The sequence below is a fragment of the Lepidochelys kempii genome, chromosome 14 (genome assembly GCF_965140285.1).
Source record: "Lepidochelys kempii isolate rLepKem1 chromosome 14, rLepKem1.hap1, whole genome shotgun sequence".
In the NCBI taxonomy this organism is placed as follows: Eukaryota; Metazoa; Chordata; order Testudines; family Cheloniidae; genus Lepidochelys; species Lepidochelys kempii.
The window spans coordinates 20,511,008-20,534,252 of NC_136393.1; positions in this window are offsets into that span (position 1 = coordinate 20,511,008).

Genomic DNA, 23,245 nt, shown 5'->3' on the forward strand with positions numbered 1-23,245 from the left:
AACCCATTTATTTTCTGCATCTGGTCGATGCTGGGAGTGGCAGGAAGTGCCGCTCTCCACTCCGCTCAGTGCTCCCCAGCAGCCGTGGCTCTACCAATTTTGCTGCCCCAAGCAGTCGCCGCCGAATTGCCGCTGCCGCCCAAAAGCCGGCGCGGTGGGAAGAGCGGCGGAGCTGCCGCCACGGGACACGGACTGCTGCCCCGTTCTGAATGCCGCCCCAAGCACCTGCTTGGAAAGCTGGAGCCGGCCCTGCTCCCCAGCAACCTCTCCTCCACCAAAATGACATGACCTGAAGGTTATCGTGCTTAACTGGGGCTGCAGCAGCACCAGGGCAATTCCAGGGGCTTCCCGTTGTTCAAAAGTCCTCTCCTCGCTCAACTCTAGGCTTCAGTTTCCAGTCAGTTTCGCGCTGCGTTCCTGCTGTACTTGAACCATTTGCCTCCCCATCCAGATTTTAGGCAAGGCTTCTGCCTCTCCAATAAAAAACTAAGTTCCATTTCCCAGTATGTTCATATGCAGCACCCCACTGTGCACTGTATGTGATTAGCAATGAAAGCAGATGTAACCATCCCAGTAAATTGCTTTATTAGGGTTTGTGCTCTTTAGGCCAACGAGGTTCCATGCTTGGAATGTTTGCTCATGCAGCAGCTACAAGTGATAGTGTGCAAAACCAGGCACATTTATGCTCATCTTTATTGATGGTCTTTCCCCCACTTCCTGTGAGAGTGTGTAGTCACCCTTTCCCTACCATATTTGCCACTGGGGTGGAAGATGTGCTGCTTTACTAATAGCTCCCACTGTACACAACAGAGAGACACTAGGAGCGCTCTGCTAGATGCCTGCTTAGCCCATGGGGCTAACAGGGAGATGGAGGTCCTTGTGTTGCTCAGAAGAAACCCTTGCATCTGAGTAATTGCATTGGCAAATCCCCAAAGATGTCTTGGTCAGTCCTCATGTAGCACTGCCTATGTGCCTCGCTTCCTCATCCCTACCAAAAAAAAAAAAAAAAGGCAGGGTCGCTGTATTGCTGGGCCTTGGTTAGGAGCGGGGTGTGTAGTGGGAGGAATGGGGCATTCTTGTAGTGGTCTAATAAGGCCATGCAGGACCTCCTTGGGGGTAGGGGGGAAGGAATATTTCTGGAATAAATGGAATGCTGGTGTGATGGGTTCTCCCTCGGGGTGCCACCTGGAACTGGGGTACCACTGAGCCCCCCATGACCCACCAGCCTGGGCTCCCTCTCACACTGTACTGCTGTGAGAAGCTGCAAAGCTCTCCCTAGTCTGCACTTTCACCAGCATTCACACAGGTAGGGACACACGCAGCTGCAGTTGTATGTAGGCAGGCTCTCTGACCAGCCCCTGCGTGGAAGGACTTCGTCCAGCTCCTCAGACAAGCACCCCCTCTGGAGTGTAAACCAAAATTATACCATCTTGCGCAGCACAGGGAACTGTACAGCATAAGCTCATAAAATTCACCCTCTTCCTCAATGTAGAGAGGAATATGCAACAGTCAATATGCATAACTTTGGAAACAAAAATTATACATGCATACAAATAGGATAATCATATTCAGCAAACTGTAACCTTTCCAATGACATCTCACATGCCTTATTTTGCATGAGATACATCATAACTATGATATAATATTATACTAATCTCACTATGAAGAATATGGGGTGCAGTGTCCCAGCTGGATTTTGCCCATGTAGTGTCCTGTGATCCTCTATGTGAAGACTTTGGCTAGATTTCTCTGCATTTAACACAGAAATTGAGTGCTAAATTAATCATTGGTGTAAATGGAGGCCGTTCACCTGAAATCTGCCTAGTAACAGCTGCTTACTATGGCAATGAATTGGGCCTTGGTGCACTGGTTGGCACTGGACATAGCAACGTATATATTTACTTGACTGCAGATGTCGTTAGTCTCAAGAACTGGGAAGATCCCAGCCTGAGGTAGCTAACTTGGCAACAGGGCTGGCATGAAATAAGCCAGTGGTTCACTCCTCCCTGGCCAATGGCCTATCTTTTCATTCCCTTACGCTCGTTGCTGCATTGCCTGTTAGTACTGGTTGGTTTTGTGGGTCCCAGTAAGGGCTCCATGGCACACAGGTGGTCAATGGACCATGACTAAGAAACACTGTGTTGAACATTTTGTAAATTGCCATCAAAACTCACATTGTCCAGTCTTTGAAGAAAGCTGCAATTAATTTACCCTATTGACCTACATGCTTCTTTCACTCCATTGATGCTTGGGCAGCTTAATTTAGAAGCTGACTGCTGACAAGGAAGTGCATGGCTTAGAAACTCAGGAAGGCTGTATGGGCAAGGGTGAACCCTGGAGGAGCTACAAGCCTAAATGTGGACAATCAAAGGGCCCTCTGGATGAATGCTAGCAGTCTCAGGAGACTAGTGGCAGGAAAGGAACACGCAAGGATGCACAGAAAAATAGCAGGTACTGGGAGGATACATGGAGCAGGGAGACTCAAAGCTGGAGATGATTTAGCTTTGCCTACATTGAGCTTGGGAATGTGACAAGACACTGCTGCTCTTTCCTTCATGAATTGGCCTGTTGGAGCTTGTCCCTCCAGTGTGATTGGTTTTTCCTCCACAAAACATAGTGTCTGATTTTCTGTTGATGAGGCAGGTATATTTTATGCTCTTAGAGATGTTTGATGACACTAACCCATGCATCTCCAGTAATGCTCCTCAAACGTGACCTGGAGGGCTCTTAGCTGTTGCAGGCTTGGGCCTCACAAAGATGCACTAATGTTCCTCAATCCTAACCTGCAGTGCTTCTCACTTTTCCATGCTTGGGTCCTCACACCATTCTGACAATGCACCTCAGTTCTCACGGCTGGCTGTGAAGCAACCGTACAGGAGGCTCCTGTCCCCTAATATGGTATGTTCAGAGCATGCAGCTCGTGTGTAGCCAGGGTGATGCAGACAGGCAATTCTAGCAGGACAGCAGCAATAGGTGACTGAGAGCAATCAGGTAAATAAAAGTCCATAATGACCCTAATGATCCCCCCTTTACCATGTTGACTTGGGCACATGTTCTGATTGCGGGTGGCTGAGGTCACAGAGACCTTATGTTCAGATGCCCAGTGCTCCTCTGTCTTAACAACCCAAAATCAGAGTTGGTGGAACCAGAATTCTTCTGCTTCTAATCCAGATCTGTTTGGCTCCAACAGCTTTAGTCCAACCAAAAAGCAAGGCAGCATCAGGCCCATCAGAATCCTCATTGAAAATAAAATGCATCTTTTTTCCTCAATTTGCAAGTCTGGTTTTATGTCTTTTAATAGTGAGTAAATTAGGCTGGGAGGCAGGACTTGTTGGATCAGTGATAGATGATGTGCCCAGAGACCCTTTACAGGCCATTGTGGGGTACTTTATTTGATGCCATTTTGAAGCAGCCAAGTGATTTCTTATTTATGTTCAGTATTTATTTTTTATTGATTCCCTCCCACATTCCCCCAACAACATGAATTTACAAAAGAACAAACAAAGCCAGTGCCAGGTGAATGGGAGACGGGATAGCTCAAGGGAGCGTGATTTAGGACTAGCATTTCACCCCCCAGGTCACTGGTGCACATCTAGTAGTGGCTGCAAGTCATTACTGGCAGGTGGCTGTTTGGTGACCTGTGTGAAATGAGTTGGTGTTCCAGGTCCAGTCCCTACCAGACAAGTATCCACATTGCATAAACCATCAACCCGCTGGGAGCCTCAGCAGAGAGGCCAAGAATTGGATGAACATCTCTGGAGAATGAGGAGTTCAAACACGGTCACAAGTGAAAATAAATGTGGCAGTTTCAAAGCTGGTCCCCATTAGTCCATGTCACCAAAGGGCCTGTAATTGCAGGAGCAAAGGGTGCTGGGAATCAGCAGAGCGGTATGGGAGAAGCTTGACTGACAAGTCTCTGCCGTATACGTGGTTTAAGACAATGCTCACAGCCTTGTGTTTTCATGGGCAATGGGAGGTGTTGCACATTTAAAAAAATGTTGAAATAGGTCTAAAAACCCTCTGATTTCTCAAAAGAAAAAGGTTCCCAAACTAGTCAGACCTGACCACGGGGGGCAGGAAATTGTTCTAAGCCTAAAATTGGCTTCTCATTCTGCCCCCATGAAAATCAATGACACTTGTGCTCCCGAATCCTGCAGGTGCTTTGAAAATCTCCCTAAAACAAAAAACACCCAATGACAGGGCTCCTTCCTACTGCCACTGGCTCCCAAACTGCAGGGAATGTGTTTGTCAAGGAGACATAGGGCTCTGAATCCGCAGGCAGGTTCCAGGGGAGATTTGCCATTGCCCGAAGCGGTGCTGGTGGCTGAGTGCCACTCACAGCTGTATTTCTTTGTGACCGTCTATGAAGGGCAGATCAGTTTGGGTCAAATGAGCACTGACCCAAACCCCACTCCTGCCAGTACCACCTGGGACAGATCCTCCCACCCATCCCTTTGGATGGATACTTGGCTGTTTGTTGCTCCCGCTCATCCTCGGCCTGTCTCCCCCATCCGACAAATCCAAGCCCATCCTATGAGGCTGCCTGCAGCTATCAGCTGTGTGGCATGCTGCAGCCTGTGTGCCCCTGTAACAGCTGCCACCTTTGGCTGGCACACCAGGAACTAAACCAGGGACCGCCAGAGCTTAAATACATAAATAAATTTAAAAAAGCACAAACTGCTACAGCTGGAGCGGCCAAGCCCGGCTCTCTCCCTGAGGCTGTAACAGACTCATACCCTCCGTACATCAGGCACAGGGCCACTAGTTGGTGTATGAGACCTCTGCATCATTACGGTTGCAGGGCCCCAGAGAAAGGCCTGGGGACCAGGGCTTCTGCTCCAGTGTGATACTCTTTGGATTGGCTGCCACAGCCGATCTGCTTGTGACTAGTAAGCTCCTAAATCCCTTTGTGTGGGCATGGTTTTGTCTCCTGAGATTGTGTTTTTCAATGGAACAGCAAGCTTGAAATGAAAGCATGGCAGACACAAGAGGCAGTTTTCAGGGATTGTGTGGAAGTGAGTGTGTATCCATGTGACACGCGCCAACAGGGCTCTTGCTGCTGACGCCTCGCCAGATGCCACCCCCAGTGCCACCTTTTTAGATAATTAATGGGAGGGCACACAAAGAATTGTGGCAATTAACCTCCATTTCATTGACTAATCAGCTGGCAGGGGCTCCAAACACAGCTCCTTTTGAGTCAGGCGAATGAAGTGGGAGAAGAAAGCGGGCACTTGAGAATGCTATAAGTGCCCCCACTCTACCCTCCCCCTACTAGGGACACACTTGTATTGGAGGGCTTGGGCTTTTTAATTTTTCTAAACCACTTTGAAGTTGAAAACCAAATTGTGTTTCTTCTCTTCTCCCCCCCTCCCCCCCGGAGCCCACCTAGTTTTAATTGGTTCCATCTGATGTTCAGAGGTTTCTGAGGAACAAATGCAAAAAAAATGAAAAACAGGAACAAGTGCTTTTTTTAAAAAAAGCAGTCGCGAAGCACAAGGAGCTCTTTCATCAGCGTGCTGGGCTGATGATAAGGAGTGTAGAGGGAATGAAGTGGTCTGCTTGCAGACATCCGTGCCCAGTCTAAGTGAGGATTTCCCCTACCTGCTTTGCTGCCGAAAACATCCTCAGTACAAGATTATTCCAGCTGGAAACTCCTGTACATTGAATTTTAGAGTCACCCCCTTTCTCCGCCCTTTGTGTCAGGTGACAATGGTCAAGAATCACAAAAAGGTTGCTTTCTTCTAATGCTGAGCAAGGAGATTTTTTACTACGTTGAGAACAGCCAGTGTTCGCCCTACAAACTACTCTGTCTCTCCCTGCTTCACTGTGCAGCTTCTTCCCAGCTCCCTTCAGTCTAGCTTTTTGTTAAATTTAAAGAAACATTACACATATCCTCACACTAATCACACACATTTCGCCTCCTGCATATACGATGCATAGGAAGAGCCAATGCTTAACAACATCACCAACAAAAACTTGCAAAACGTGGGTTGCCTACATTCAGATAAGGACCTAATCCAAAGGAAATCACGGTCTATCTACAGACGTTGGACAGGAAAGAGGTTACATTCTGCTAGCAAACGATTCACTGCAGCTTATCTGCCCACCTTCAATTATAAAACTCCTGGCATCCATGGCTTGGCAAACTTAAATTTTATGCCCTACACCCTCAGATTTCCCTGCTGCCCTCCCCACCCCAATTAAATTGCAACTGGGCCCTTCAGAGAATATAATTCTCCAAAACTGGTGCCTATTTTCATAGATTGCATGAGTCAATTAAAGACAGGGAATAGATGGCTTCAGGGCTTGGTCCAAAGCCCACTGGAGTTGATGGGACTGTTTCCATCTTTGGAGCAGGTTTTAATAACATAAAATAAACATTAGTGCTTTTGAAGAGGGAGCAAGGCTGTCCCAGTGGTTAGGGCACTAGGATCCAAGAGACCTGGATTCAGTTCCCTGCTCTGACACAGGCTTCTTGTGCGTTCTTGGGCAAATCACTTCATCTCTCTGTGCCCTAGCTCCCTATGGGGATAACAGCATTAACCTACTACATAGGGGTATTGCAAGGATAAATGAATTAAAGATTGTGAGATGCTCAGATACGAGGGTAACAGGGGCCAGATAAATACCTTAGATGACCATCCCATCAATGCCATGGGAAGCTGAGTTTCTTCATAAAAAGCAGGGTGTGCGTGGTATGTTTTGTCTTAATCTGGCACAGAGATCTCATGTGACCTTCCTTCTTTTGCCTGTTAAAGCTTCATTTCTCCTTTGAATGCAGCCTTCAGAACTGGGAGCCACAGAAAAGTTGAATTCCTACAAAGGGTTACACTTCAGCTCTGCTTTCATTGTCTCTCCAGGCAAGCATTGCCAGTAATCTCAATGGCATTTGCTCTCTCAAATCAGGGAACAGTGAGTTACCGCAGAGCCTTTCCTCAGAGCCATGTTCTCTCATCTTCACTATGCATTTGCTCTCTTCTGCCGTAGCTGTCATGGTGTTGCATCCTGGCTTGGCTACAGCCATCACAATACGGATTAGGCGAATGTTCTAATTTCTACCTCACCTTCCTATCCCTTTTGTTCTTGAACAAATTGCTGTGCTGTGCTCTTGGTGGGAGACATGGAGTCTGTTTTCATGGAGGCCAACACTTCAAATCATCATAACACAATATTTAGGCAGATTCTTTTTTCTGATGTCCTTGGAATAGTTTAAAATAAGCATATAAGTAGAGATTTTGTGCATAGGTGTATGCAGGTATATACATAATCCTGGACCCTAACCTAAGACATGGAACCATATTTTGCAGATACCCGCATTTTGATATGATAGTCTATATTCATAGATTCTTAGGCCTGAAGGAACCATTATGGTCATCTGGTCATCTCCCGTATAACACAAACCAGAGAATGTCCCCAGAATAATTCCTAGAGCAGATCTTTTAGAAAAATATCCAGTCTTGATTTAAAATTGTCAGTGATGGAGAGTCCACCACAACCCTTGGTAAAATTGTTCCAGTGGTTAATTACTCTCCCTGTTAAAAATGTACACCTTATTTCCAGTCTGAATTTGTTTAGCTTCAACTTCCAGCCATTGGATTGTATTAGACCTTTCTCTGCTAGATTGAAGAGCCCATTTTTAAATGTATGTTCCCATGTACGTATTTATATAACAACTTTACATAATGGTTGACACCGAGAAGGACATCTCCAAGTACTCCCCAAATCTGCGTAAATTCAGACATAGATCTAAACTTTGCAGCTGAGGTCACCTCTGTTAGGGAAGACAGCCCCTCGAAGACAGGGATACCAAAACTGGGGTCTGAGATCCAAATGCAGAGTCCCTAAAATGCAGCCCACTGGTGCATGCTCTCCCTGTAAGTGAAGAATGAGGATATAATTGTCAAAATCACATTTTTATTTATTGTTCATAAACTCCAACAACAAGCAATTTCTATTCAAGGAAGAAGCAAATACAAGTAAAGAGGATGGTTACATGCCTTTTCTTTATTAGGGAATTATTTATGTAAATTATATGCAAGTTGTACATTTCCCTCAGGCTCCTGGGAAGTTGCCATTGCAGCCCTGATGCCGCAAAGTCTGGGCCTAGGCCTGCTCTGAGATCAGTGTTTCTATTTTAGCGGCTCTTGCACATGACCTGGTCTCATTCTAACACATAAACAATTGGACAAAATGGAGTCCCATGGAGCTTCACCCATTTATGTAAGCTGCACATTTGTTCTTTTAATGTCTGGGCTTCCAGGACTCTCCAGTCTTTTAAAGGGTCTTCCCATCATGTTCATTCATTTAGCTGGGTGAAAGAGTTTGCTTTCAGTTCTCAACAGTAGCTCACGAAATAAATGCATACCAAGAGGAAGAAGCTCAGTGAATGCTAGAAATCGGGAAGCGCAGAGCCCCACTCAATTAGGACACATCTCCCAAAATGATTTCCTTCTCCAAAGAATACTTCTGATATCAACTATGATTATGCAGAGTCACATTAGCGAAGCTTTGCAGCTGTGTCTCCAGCTGTTCTTCCCTGGCCGGTGTCCTTGCTGCGCATGATAAAAATTCAAGGGATTGTAAAGCACCAAGCAGATTTGATTATTTGGTCCAGGCTGCATCTGTAGACCACAGACCTGAGGTGAGACCTTTAAGGGAGTAGGTGTTTGTGGGTATGTTTCAGAGGTGTGGAAGGAAGATGTATGAATGGGTTAACTGGGCTGCTGGGCTTAGCACACAGCTTGTCTGAGTTCCTGTCTCTGCTTATTTTCAGTGTAATAGTCCATGGAGCGGTAACTTTCCTCACTGAGATCTGACTAAGAGGTATCCGTGGAAAAGCCTTTACAGTCCCCACAGGGAAGAGGGATGGTACTGCCACTTCTGTTTTAAAAAACCTCAAATAAAGATGTTTTACTGAAACTGAATCAGAGACACACCACAAACTTCTTTCAAACTGCCCTTTGTGACAGACTGGCAACATCCTGTAATATACTGAACAAATGTTAGGGAAGTAAGGTAAACTTTACTGATTTAAGTTAAACCCTGTTGAATTAGGGTTAATACCTTTGGGGGTACATTGTATTAAAATGTGTACTGTGGAATTGTATGTTATCTTTTCTAGTGGACAGGGGATGTTAATGAACTTCCTCCATTATTAGCCTTTGAAGCTCCCTGGAATGATACACAAACATTAGTTCAAACTGGAGTCTCCAGATACCAGCAGACAAAGAAAATACTTTTGCATAAAAGTCTGGGGTTGAACCTGCCTGAGGGCCTTCTTCCTGGTGCAGCGAAGGGACAGGTCTCCTGTCCCATGGAGGGTCCCAGAACTTGGCCTACTGGGGCCTCATCAGACTTGGGGCTTGTTCTGAGCTGAAGTTTTGATGAACTTGTAACCATAAGGACGCCCCAAGGGTAGGGTATTAAAAGACTGCTCCTGCCAGAGCCCATGGGAGAATTGGGATGAACTCTGGTAAGTTTATTAGCATGCATGTAGGTTCTTTTATTGTTTTTAATGTTTTCTCTGTGATGCTTGGGAATAAAGTTGGCTTGCTTAGAAAGAGTTGTATGGTAACTTCTGTCTGTAGCAATTACACTGTAATCTGACTCTGAAGAAGCAGCAAGCAGGTGTCCTAGGGCAACCTGGATATGCTGGGCATGACACAATGAAGGAAAGACTGCTGTCCAGCCTGGGAATACCCTAGTCAGAAGGAAGAGAGACGTGTTTGAAAGGCATCTGGGCAGCTGGAAACTGAGTGTGGGTCTTTTGGCTGAGTGTGTGGGTCCTCCCTGGAGTGAGGGGAAATACAGGTGCAGTTGCCCTGAACTATGACACCCTTACCCAGTGATGCATTAACCATGGATAAAACAGGCCAAGGCCATGAAAAGAGTAAACCAGAGACTGCACCTGTCATTTACAAAGGAAGAGAAACATCCCTTTCAGACGGGGGGAAATTGATGCCCTATGCTGAAGTGATCTGTCAGGAGCCACACAATATATTGGGGACAGAGCTGGGAATAGACCCAAGGACTCCTGATGCTCTATCAAGTGCCCTCTCTCTTGGAAAACACTACTGCTGAGAGCCATGCTTTATGAACTCCAGACTATTGCAATACATTCTACATGGAGTTACACTTGAAGACCTACACAGAAGCTTCAGCTGGGGCAGGTTTCAGCTACCCTGCCTGTTAGGTGGTTTAGCCACTGGAGTTATGCTTGGACAGTGCCTAGAAAAGTTGGACAGGAATGTAATGTAAATAATATGATAAGTATGATGCATTAATCTCAGGGAACAAATTATACCAGTTCTTTAGTGAATGCACACGTTTCCTTTTCACTTCCCGGTGTGACTCAAGATGTTGACTTTGATCTATGAAGTCCTGGATGGTTTAGGACCAGGCTGTCTGAGAACTTGGAGTCAAGGTCAGCTGGGGTATAGAATCATAGAATATCAGGGTTGGAAGGGACCTCAGGAGGTCATCTAGTCCAACCCCTTGCTCAAAGCAGGACCAATCCCCAACTAAATCATCCCAGCCAGGGCTTTGTGTGAGATTTTTCTTACAAGTTTTTCCATTGGCTGGTGTGGGTTGTCATGGGGACATTTCAATTGGCCCAGGCAATCAAATGGTTAATCTATCGCTGCCTATGTCAGGGTCAATAATACGATCTCCTAGCATGCCAGAGAAGTAGCTGCTTCTCTCCTTTGTTGTTGGTATTTTTTTTATCACCCCAGCACTTTGATGTCATGAAGAAGTTATTGTTTCTTGCCATTCTCACTCTGAGCTCTTCTCTTGGATCCAGGAGTGGGCAGCAGTGCCATGGTGAAACGAGGCACAACACGTGCTTGGATCTCTGTGTTTCATCAGAATGCTGCTTCCCCCCCCTCTTTGCTTCTTTCCTTTTTTTAAATTACTAGGTCAGTTAAGCGAGCAAGTCAAACTAATCCCTGGTACAACTCCGATGGAATCACCGTGCCACAGGTAGGGCCCAACTGAGTGGCTTAGGAACCTAAGTCCTATGGTCAAAAGAGACGTAGGCTTTCAGGACCCTGGATTCCCTTGGAAGTCCATGGGACTTAAGCTCCTAAGCCAAGCAGGTGCTTTTAAAAATGTTACCCTCTGCCTTCGGAGGAGTTAGACCAGGGGGGACTGGAGCCCAGTGCATTTTCCTCCTGCTTTTCCCATTCCCAAATTATTGTTATTATTACCAATATGTATTGCAGTTAGCATCTAGAGGCCTCACTGAGGGTAGGGTCCTATTGTGTTAGGTGCTCTACAGACACATCATAAAAGACTATTCCTCCCCTAAGAGTCTATCGTCTAAACAGAGAAGGGGATGTAGAGGTGAAATTACCTACCCAGTGTCACACAACTGATCAGTGGCAGAGGGAAGAATAGAACCCAGGTCTTAAGTGTCTGCATAGCGCTGCTATTAAGTTGCAGCTACCAACCCTTCCATATGTTAATCCCCTATAGCTGCCCATTTCCCTCCCTTGAGACATCTGGTTGGTTTCCAAGTCTCATCTTGTTCCATTTGCTTGTTTTCATTGCTACATACCATCTTTCTGCAACCAGAAGCTGCAGCTCCTTCTGCTTAGAATGGAGCAAGCTCTGTGATTTTCATTAGACATTCCCTTCATATATCAGAGCTTTGGTCACCTGTGCAGACTCTTGTCTTCATCTGAGAAAGTATTTCCTTGTAAACAAGGCCATTCAGTGCTTTGTAAAATCGTAGGTCTCACTCAACCAAAGAGGGAGTGGAGACGTGGCTAGAGCACAGTGAGCGGTATCAGCTCTCCTTGGTTCTGTTCCCAGTTCTGCTAGTGACTTGCTGTCTCAGGTACGTCACTTACCTTTTTGTGCTTCAATTCCCCCCATCTCTAGAATGAGGGTAATACGGCCCCTATCTAACAGGTGTATTGCAAAGAGCTTTGCAGTCCTCATATGAAAAGCACAAACGGCCATTACTCCGCTGCCCTGGGGAACAAGGGACAGCAAGAGCTTCCCTGCTTAGATTGTGTCTCTGGTTGTGTTGGCCAGAGCAGAGACTACCTCCTGCTATCAGCAAGTTTGTAGGGAGGGCATGGAGTGGGAGGAGCCCTGGCTTTAGCAGGGAGCACAGCAGGGCTTGGGATACAGGCACATCTCAGTCTGCACCCTGGGCAGTGCAGCTCCATGCTGTCCTTGCTCAGGGCAGATTGCAAAGATACAAACTAGCTGTACAAGGGCTAAGTATTTTTATTTATGCAGCTTGTGCCTGGAGCAAGGCACCTTTGATTCTTGTCTCAGTGGCATGAACCTTATTGTGCCCCACGATGGGATAGAAGCTGATTGATTGATATCCATGGGTCTGGCCATAATGCGGAAGCTGAGTCTAGTTGGGGATACTATTGCTCAGAAATACTTTGTTCCATTTGTGGCCACTGAGGAAGTCTCCAAGCTCCAGGTCAGTGCATGAGGAAAACGAAGCCACCGCCCAAAGCAGTGTAAAGGCAAAGGTGAAGAAGAGCCTAATTTTCTGCTGCTGTGGAAGACAGACTTCAACGGAGTTATGCCAGCTGAGAATTGAGCCTCAGGTGTGGCGGGATCATCATTTTGCAGAGTGCCCCCCAGTGAGAGAATCTCCTGGATGTAGAGAGTGGATAACACCACCACAGGGAAGAGCAGCATTTCCGAAGAGAACAGTGAAACATATTGTTGATGGGTTTTGAATGGCTGAGCTCAACGGAGGCCTTTGTGTAGATTGGACAGGGCCTGCCTGCTTTTGGATGCTAACAAAGTTTACCAGCAGCGTGATTTCTCTCTCGAATTCTCTTTATGTCTTTCTGGCTGGCTGAACTATCCACATGTTCCCAGCTCCTGCAACTATTTTAGCAGATTAGTCTTGAAGTACCGGTAAGGGCAAAATGCTAATCAGCTGAAAGGTGCTATGCTCCAAATGCAACCAAAAAAGGTACAAGTTTGCTTTAACTGCTTCACTCCTGCCGGTGCATGCAACAAATGGAGACCTGCCCACCGTGACCTGTCATCCCACTGACGTCTGTGGAAATACTAACACAGATGTATAATGTGGGGGAAGGTGGACAAAAGGCCCAGGAGCAAAGGGGTAAATACAGTGGCTGGGGTGCAGAGAGGATATGGATAATTCTGTGCACTTCTATAGTGCGTTCTGTCCACGGAACTCCAAGGGCTTGCCTTCACCAGTGAATTACCATGTCTTATAGCCATTAACTTGAACCCATCCCCACACAAAACCCCCTTACTCATGTGTGGTGGTAGTAAGGCGAGTTGGCCAGCATGAAGGGGGATAGCAGCTACCTTGTCAGCAGCTAACAGGACCATTCTGCGGTGTGGATGCAGGCTAGTGCCAAGACACAACAATTGAGGGCTGTTAGTCTGCATCGCAAGGGAAGTGACTTGAGTGTGGATCACTTGAGTTGATTCTGCAGTGAAGATGTACCTGAACAGCTTCACAAACAATGAATAAACCCAGAGTCACAACTCCCCTAGGAGATAGGAGTTATTATATTCATTTTAAAAAGAAAAGGAGTACTTGTGGCACCTTAGAGACTAACCAATTGATTTGAGCATAAGCTTTCGTGAGCTACAGCTCGCTTCATTGGTAAGCTTATGCTCAAATCAATTGGTTAGTTTCTAAGGTGCCACAAGTACTCCTTTTCTTTTTGCGAATACAGACTAACACGGCTGTTACTCTGAAACCTATATTCATTTTACCATACTGCAAAACTGAGGCAGAGAGAGAGAGAGATTAAGAGCTGAACCAAGGAGTCAAGGCTGCTACTCACTGCTCTAACCATTTGACCACGCTACTGATTGGGTGCACACTGGATTAGATTTCTGTGATGGGGTGTATACACTATCCTGCCTGTGAAAGAGCTAACTGGAGTGTGAGAGGTCAATTAACTCACCTGGTTGCACCTGGAGGATGAGCCATGCCCAGTTAAGGAGTAGACCCAGCTGGGTGGTTGCTATAAAGAGAAGTGTTTGGGAGCAGAAGGGGGCTGCTGAGAGAGAGGGAAGAACTTTGCAGTCCCTGTCTTGGCAAAGGGGAACTGAGAGGCTTGAAACATCAGGGAAGAAGTCCAGAGGGAGAGTTGGCCCTGGCGTCCTCTCCTGAGGAGAGGAATCTGGCAGAAGGCCAGGAGAGACGAGGAGCAGCCAGCGAGGTGGAGTAAGCACAGATGCTAATCCCTGATAAAAGGGCAGCATCTAAACTTCCAGGGGGAGAGCCCTGAGAGGCATTCAGTGGAGGAACAAAGCTGGATGAAAGGTCAGGCCTGAGGAGGGCAGAAGTTGGATTCAATTTGTACTGTGAATCAGGGATTTTGATGGGATCCCAGGGACAGCCCTGCGAGTCCTGGCCCTGAGAGAAGGGTGAACTTTAAGAGGCTGTGGGAGAAGCCTGCTGACCAGTCACGGTTGGAAGTAGTTCGGGGAGGCAGCAGCAAGGAGTCTGGTGGAGCAGCCCTTGGCTGGTGGTTTTAGGATCCCTGGAGCACATTGTAGTGGGTGGGCTGGGTTCCCCTACCAGCCACTGGGGAGGGTGGTGTGAGGCCCCTGAGAAGGGGATAAAGGTGACTGAAAATCCTGAGAGAAGGGTATGAAGACCATGGGACCCAGAGTTACAAAAGGACACTGGACTTTGGTTGTGTGGGACTTTGTTACTCTGCAGTTGCCCAACCTCTGCAGCTGGTGTGGGGACCCCGCAGCTGAGCTCCCCATTTTGTCAGAGATATTTTTAGTAAAAGTCAGGGACAGGTCCTGGCTTCTGTGAATTTTTCATTATTGCCTGTGACCTGTTTGTGACTTTTACTAAAACTATCAGTGATAAATTGTTAGCCTTAACTATGAGCTTCTGGCCACCATGCTTTGCTGTTGGGGTAATTCTTTAAGGGATACTTGGCTAAAATCTCTTATACCAGTGCAAAGCAGGAGTCTCTTCACCGATGTCAATAGACTTACACCAGCTTAAGTGTTAGGAGAACCAAGCTCGTTGTATCTTTGAAACCATATTCCCTGTGCAGACAATTGGTTTGGTCAGGGAAATCAGGCTCATGTTTCCCAATGTCTTGAGAACCATCTAGCTGCTTTCTGTTCCACGTGGATGGCCTCGTGTACCCATTGGCTTTGGGGGTCAACTTCACACGCTGACTCAATCGGTGTGTTTGCTGTGTCCTTCTATCTACACTACACATTTTCCTCTCTTTCCCAATGGACTCCAGTTAGCTCTCTCTCTGTCCCAGTCTCTGGTTGTGTCCTGGCATGTTGGGCCCCATAACTATAGACCTGTTGCTACATTGCATTTGAGACAGTTTAGCTGTTTGGAGTGTATTCATGCTGGGCCTAATCCTGCCAGGTGTTGAGTGCACCTATGAAGAGCCATGGAGCCTCAGTTCTCATGAACTTCAGTGATGCTCAGCACCTCACAGGATCATGCCCATTGTGATTTCTGTAACTATTAAAAGAATAAATGTGTGTGATACTAGGCAATCCGCAGAGCTTCTACTCTTGCTCTGCCTGTGATCTGTCCCAGCCTGAGACACTGATTAAGTGAGCTGGATCTAGGCATGTGGCCTCAATGGGCTTTTCTTTGACCTTTTGTTCCTGCTGGTATTTGTCTTGGTCCCTTTTTCTTCTAAGCTCCCCAGCCTGTCCCTTCTTCCATCACCCCTTGCCCAGCAGTCTTCCTCTCTCACCTCTCCGTTCAGTAAACACACTTGCTAAGATGTGTGATCGCAAACTGCTCAGTGGGATTTTGGGGGGTGTTTTCATTAGAGCGGATAGAAATTTTTCACGTGGGACAGTGTTTTTGAAAATGCTGATTCTGCCAAATCAAAACGTTTCAGGGGAACATATCGATTGTTTAAATTTTCTATGAGAAATCATTGTAGTGTTTTAGTTTTGACTTTGTTGTTCTGAATGTACTGAAAAAATATGACATAACAAAAATTGAAATGATAAAGTCAAATTGAGACATTTCAATGGGGTCAAAATGAAATATTTTGGGATATTTGCAAAAAATTCTGAGATTTTGACTTTCCAAATTGGAATGAAACCAACATTTAAAATCTTGGATTTACCATGAGACAGACCTTCAATTTTTTGACCAGACTTAGTTTTGATAGAGTTCAGGCCAAACAGCTCACTTCGCTGATGGTAGCAGGAATCTGGTGCCTTCGCACACAATTCATAGAATCATAGAAGATTAGGATTGGAAGAGAACTCAGTAGGTCATCTAGTCCAACCCCCTGCTCAAAGCAGGATCAGCCCAGCCAGGGCTTTGTCAAGCCGGGCCTTAAAAACCTCTAAGGATGGAGATTCCACCACCTCCTGATGTAACCCATTCCAGTGCTTTACCACCCTCCTAGTGAAATAGTGCTTCCTAATATCCAACCTAGACCTCCTCCACTGCAACTTGAGACCATGGCTCCTTGTTCTGTCATCTGCCACCACTGAGAACAGCCTAGTTCCATCCTCTTTGGAACCCTCCTTCAGGTAGTTGAAGGCTGCTATCAAATCCCCCCTCACTCTTCTCTTCTGAAGACTAAATAAGCTCAGTTCCCTCAGCCTCTCCTCATAAGTCATGTGGCCCAGCCCCCTAACCATTTTTGTTGCCCTCGGCTGGACTCTCTCCAATTTGTCCACATCCTTTCTGTAGTGGGGGCCCAAAACTGGACGCAGTACTCCAGATGTGGCCTCACGAATGCCGAATAGAGGGGAATTGTCACATCTACCTGAAGTTTGCAAAAACAGATTCAGAATCCTTTTTTAAAATAAGTTAATTTGAAGACACACCATCATCTTGAAATCTAGTCAATTAAATGACAAAATGAGTTTAAAGTTATTTCAGGTCATATGTCTGCCCCTGAGTCCGCACTGCCAAGTCTTATGCTTTTACAATCACATTTTCCTGTTTTAAAAAACGTTTTTCTCTTCCTGTTTGTCCTGTGGAACATGCATACAAGCTGACTAGCTAGTCAGGGAAACCACGACTTGATTATTCCTAAAGCACTCTCAAACGCCCAAAAGAAACACTAAAAATAAAGAAGAAAAATCTTTTTCAATCTCATTTCTTTAAGCGATAATACTCTTTAAGTGTTGCCTTTAACAATAGTGGGCAACCATTTTTAGACACAGATGAGATTTCTGAGGTGGATGATGCCCCTTTAATGCTGAAGAAGGCTTTTCAGACTCTGATGCTTTGGCTTTCATGGCATGGAAGGTTTCTATCAAATTTTTGCATCTATGATTTAAAAACCAACCCGCCCTTGTGAAATCTGTTATGTATCCTGGAACAAACTGATCAATACATCTATGATACAGCAACATATGTGAGACTGTAAACCACAGCAGTAGTGCAATGCTATGAAAAGAGCAGCCTGCACAGCATTCTCTCTTTGTGGCCCAATCCAGCAAAGCCCTGAAGAAGGTGCTTAACGTTAAGCCTATGAGCCTGCTCATTGATTTCAGTGGGAGTATTGATTTGCTTAAAGCTAAGCAAGTGCTTACGTGCTTTGCTGGGTCGGGGCTTGTAATATTCCCCGAGATCTAAAGCTACTGCATTCCATGCTCCAGCTCCACTGGAGTCCGGTCTAAACCCTATAGTAGAATATGTACTTTGCTATATCATGCATATCGCTGGGCTCCCATCAACAGCCTTATGGAAAGCGTTGTAACTACACAGCTGAGCAGAGAGATGCTGAATAAGCGGCATGATAAGGTTCAACTTAGTCTTACATTTTGCTTTTCCAGGTCACATGTCTGTATCAAACCTCCACACTGCCTGGAAATTAAGGCACTAAGGAAGGGGATGTGAGGGACTGAAATGGTCTTCTCAAAGGGCGATGCCTTGTGCTGCCTCGACACAACTCCATGTTTTCCTGTTTCTAGAAGTGATTATAAAAACTTTTCTCACATATTTTTGTAAGTTGGGTTGGGAGATCCGAAAGCCTTTTTTTCTTTTTTCTTTTCATGAAGAGAAATTGACCAGAGGGAGCAGAAGGTAACCAGTTAGCTTTGCAGCTCAGCTGGTAGACCATCTGGAAGTTAATCAAGGGGCCTGGGTTCAATCCTCTGATAAGTCATCAATTTCTTTCTCACCAAAAACATCTGGTTTTGGATGCTGAGTTATGAGCTAATATTAAATACAAAAGTTTATAGCATCACATATATAATATTGTTGATTAGAAGCATCAAGTAAAGTAATTGACCAGAGGGGACTTGGTGTGAGCAGCTGGTAGAACATCTGGAGGAGAGCCAAGGGGCCTGGGTTTAATTCCCAGGTCATCTATTTTTCTCACCAAAAACATCTGGATTTGGATGCTGCAAAGCTATGGACTATTGTCTTTTGCAAACATTTCTGGGATCACACATTTTCATATTGATCTACATGGAAATATGCGATCCCAGGAATGTTTCTGTCCAGTGTTTACACACAGAGAATCCCTGAAGAACAACCATAAAGAGAAACCCAGACAGAGAGGATGAAATCCTGGCCCCATGAAAGTCAGTGAAGAAACTCTCATTGACTTCTGTGGAGCCAGGATTTCATGCAGAGTATAGAGTAAAAGCTCTGCCCGAACACTTTGAGTATCTTGAAATGTGCATCTAACATCTTATGATGACCCAGGAATGTTCCTACGTTTGAGACACAAACCCATGACAGCAAAGACACTCCTTGCTAATGAATCCACACCCATCTCATTTGGAGACTCTACTAGGCACGGGAGAAGGGCCTAGCATACTTGAAATCAGACTCAATTATCCTATGTGTTGTGACCACAAGGTGTCAGCAGAGATTCACATTTACATCAGAAAAAGCTATGTGGCCTGTGGCAGCTGCTCTGCTCCTCCACAGAGAGGGCAGCCATCATCCAAATGGATTGCAGATGACTACGCTCCTCCATTTAATATGGGCACGGTGGGAGAGGGGTAGTTATCAGTGTGGGGCTTTATTCTCAATGGCTTTCACAGGAGATGCATTTTCCAGCCTTCCGGAAAATACCTTTGTAGATGCTATAATGCTTGATAAATGGGAAGGGAGCAAACTTTTAGTGCACAGCTCTGTGTACTGTGCAGATTGAGTTTCACTGATTCCCTCACCTCCGTGGGCCTTCCCCCTTCCTGTTACAGGCAGGGTGACCACCTGCATCTCAAAGAAAGAAAGGGCAAATCCATGAAAAATGAGGGAGCAAGCTGATTTCTAACAACACTTGACCCGTGCTACCAAATCCCGCCTTTGTTCTGCAGCACGCGATCCTGTGCAGTGTTACTGTAAAGCCCGGGGCCAGATCCTCAGCAGGTATAAATTGATTTTGCTCTGTGGACTTGAATAGAATGGCACCAATTTACATCAGCGTAGGATCTGGCCCTCCACTTTTTCCGATCCAGTGCATGTTAATAGTTCCTTACTGGGTATGAACCACAAGCTACCAAACACTGCACAAAGGACAACCCTTAAAAGGCAGGATAAGTGGTACCACACTCAGAACCCAGAAGACCCCCTGTTTGGACACTCAGCTCTCTGCCTTTGCAGTTGCTATCTTATGGACCTAGGAGATCTGTACATGGTTCCCTTTGAAACCTGTTAGTGCCTCTGATCATTGATCCAGCAGAAGAGTCACTACTGACCAGCCCATTCTTTCCAGTGATTGAGGGTCTTTGTCCAGCTCATTCCCTTACTGTGGGCCAGATCATCAGCTGGTGTAAGTCAGTTTAGCTATATGCCCTGTACGTTTAGGGATGCTAAACTAAGGATACACCAAAGGCTCCCATTGAAGTGAGTTGAAGTTTTGCCTTTGATTACAATGGGAAGAGGATCAATTAACCCAGGTTGCCTTTTTTTTTTTTTTCCCAATTTGTTCACAAAAATCTAAGTTCTGGCTACAAAAAATTAAATAAATAAGCAAAGTGAAAAATAAAATATTAGCCCCAACTCAGGTTGCCAGCTGAGATGATTATCTCATTAGGAGGCCACATCTTTTACCATGAAGCAAAATAGAAAATTTCAGAGTAATGTTACATTTCATAGGCATGTATTTTAATAGCCAGTATCAACCAAGCAATGCATTGCACAGTGCTAGAAACCAATCAGTACAACCTTGCAGAAAGAAACAGAATTCCCACTCACTTGATCACTTCTTGGAATGCTAATCTGAAAAATTCCAAGACCCAAAGGATAATTTATTGGACTATAGGAATTCCCAGTCTGGATCAGACCAGATGTCCATATAGGCTTGCATCCTGTCTGTGACAATGACCTGAACCAGCTGGAGTATTCTTTTCCCTTGACTTACCATTCTTCGTAATTATCTCACTTTGCCCACCCAGAGGCTGTATGATCTCTGTGTTATTATGTTTAGCAATTCCCCACCATGGTCAGGGACTCTGCTGCCCTGCATATGCCATGGCCAGCCATGAACTCTATGGGAGGACTTGAGTAAAGTTATGCATATGATTTTAAATGCTTGCAGGACCTAAAGTTAAGATTTTCAGAAGCAATTAGTGATCTTGGGCACCTCTGTTTTGGGATGCCTCCTTTTACATCTCTTAAAAGGGATTATTGATCAGAAAGTGCTCAGCACAACCCTCTGAAAATCAGGTCCCCTTAAGATGTCAGGTTAGGCATCCAAAAATTGAGAAACACAAAATTACTAGCCACTTGGAAAATCTTGGCATAGTATTTTGGGGAAGGGGCTTGTTACGTTATGTCTATAAATTCCTTAGTACATGCTATGTAAATTTTGATATACATACCCCCTCTTCCCCCGAAAATCCACTCAGACTGGTTTACTAGCAAGACAGTCCTCCAGAGGCCTAGAAGGGTCAGGAGAAAATATTGACCAATCAGGACCCCGCAGGCCTGTTAAGAAGGCTTGCGCGCTTCTTCTTAGGGCAGTGTGGGATGAGAGTGGGACGGAGGCGGTGTGCCTCAGTGATAGCCCAGAACCCCAGGGCCATGATTTGAGGACTTCAGTAACTCAGCCAGAGGTTAGGGGTCTATTTCAGGAGTGGGTGAGGTTCTGTGGCCTGCAATGTGCAGGAGGTCAGACTAGATAATCGCAATGGTCCCTTCTGATCTTAAAGTCTATGAGTCTGAGGCCCTCAAGCACTGCAGGTAGGCATTTGCCTTGGAGGTTTTGTTTATGTATTTAAAGGAACTGGCTGCCAAAGTTTGAGTTTGTTATAGTCACTGAGCTGAGTATCGACTGACGTCAAGCTTACCTACAACTGATGCACTGAGGCAGGGAGCACCTACAGTACCACGCTTGGCCCCACAGCGGGCCCTATGGAGCGGCCCCACCCCCCAGAGTCCATATATATGCATTATGAAGCAGGCTTGAATTACATGATCACATACATTTCCACAGGAACCTGCCTCATTTAGTGCATAGGATGGTGTCTTTGCCTTTTATTTATAGCAGTATTTATTCAATTTTTTGCATCCTTGGACTGTAAAACTATATTTATATATGTTACATATTTATGTATTTTTAAAAGCCCTTGGATGCAAAAAATTGAATGAGTTAGAACAGATTCAATACCTGTCAACTTATGATGCAAAAGCACCACCTAATTCATCCTTGCAAAATTCTACTCACTCATTTGTCTAGAGTGTGTATATTGTTTTGACAGGTAAGTGAAAATATATTTCTTTTCACTGTCATCAAGGTAAAGGGCAGATGAATTAATGTGTATCTAGGCAGGTCAATTTTCATGATAATGTTGCAAGGCTCAGCTGAGTTTGTGGTATGGACTGGGAGTGAGAATGTGAATCTAAGATAGGGGCATTCTTGCCCTGACTGTATGGATTTAGCACGCAAGTCTGCCATCTTTAAAACAGGCAAGTCTTCTGTCGTCCTCAAAAATTGGGAGTCCCAATGAGAACTGCATGAGGTTGGATGAAGGCATTCTTTGTTTCAGTGGTTAATATAAAAATTAGAGATGGGACTGAACTGCAAAACTTGGTTCTAGAGCTCCGAGAACCCAAAGTTTGAGTGGGCTTGGTGCAATGAGCACCATCATGGTTGTAAAGGGGAACTGAACCGCGAAGATGTAGAGTTGAAAGCATAAGTCACTACAGAGCTTGAGCTAAGGGAGAAAGTCTTGTGGCAGGCACTTGTAAGAGACTCGTATCCTCTGTGGATTGGGGTGGGGGAGAGACCAGTAATATGCAATGCCCCATGGGTTCCATTTGGATCCAAAGCCAGCTTCGGCTGATAATGCAACACCTGTTACGTTCCACCAATGGTGAAACTTGGCTTGACTCCCGTCTGCCCTTCTCCTTAAGGCAGCTTTAATTAAAAAGTAAATACTCTGAGCTATCTAACGTCTCTGGAAAATAGAAGGGCCTTTGGTTCAGAGTTGGCTTTCCCATTAATGCCCAACAGGCGTGTTATAAAGTATGTATAAGTGCTGTTATTTTGCACTTTCACACGTAGTTGACAGATTTATGTAGGAAATTAAACTGACATAGTCTGCTGGAGAGATTTTGAAGGCGGCTGCAAGATGAATGCCGAAAAAATAAAACAACAACAAGTGAGGGGTATATGCGAGCTGCTGAGGAAGGGTTCGGAGAGGACTGGAAGATGTGCTGGCTTGTAGATTGAATAGGCTGCCTATTAAGAGCATGGATCTTCTTTACGGAGGAGCGGAGCTTTGTAATGTTGGCGGTTATTGGGGATTGCAGGAATCACCAGAAACGTGGAGTTGGAAGGAGGGAGGGTAGAAAGGCACAACAGGGATATTAAAGGAGGATCGGGGAAAGGGCTAGAGCAAAGGAGGTGGTAAGGATTGGAAAGGAATAGTGAAAAGAGTGGGAGGAGTAGAAAGGAGGGAGGGGTGCTTGGGTGTTTATGTGTAAAGGATGGGCATAAGAGTAAAGGGGATAGTGCATGAATATACGTGGAGAAAGCAACGCTTCATGGTGAGGCTGTTCTCTCTCCTCTTTAGCAATTTAGCAAAGTAATTCAGCACATGCTTAAAACTAAGCATATGCTTAAATGCTTTGTTAAATAAAGGTCCTGGGTAGTGCTTGCTGTGTCAGATTTCTGTGGATTAGCTGCTGTGGCTCTGCAGCCATAGAAAATATGTGGAAACCCACCAATGTCATGTGGAGGTGGCCCCAAACCAGAAACTCGGACCCAAATCCTCCTGGGTTGAGCTGGTTGAAATTTTTCAAATGAAAAGGGTTTTTTATGTTGGAAAAAGGCCTTTAAAAATGTCA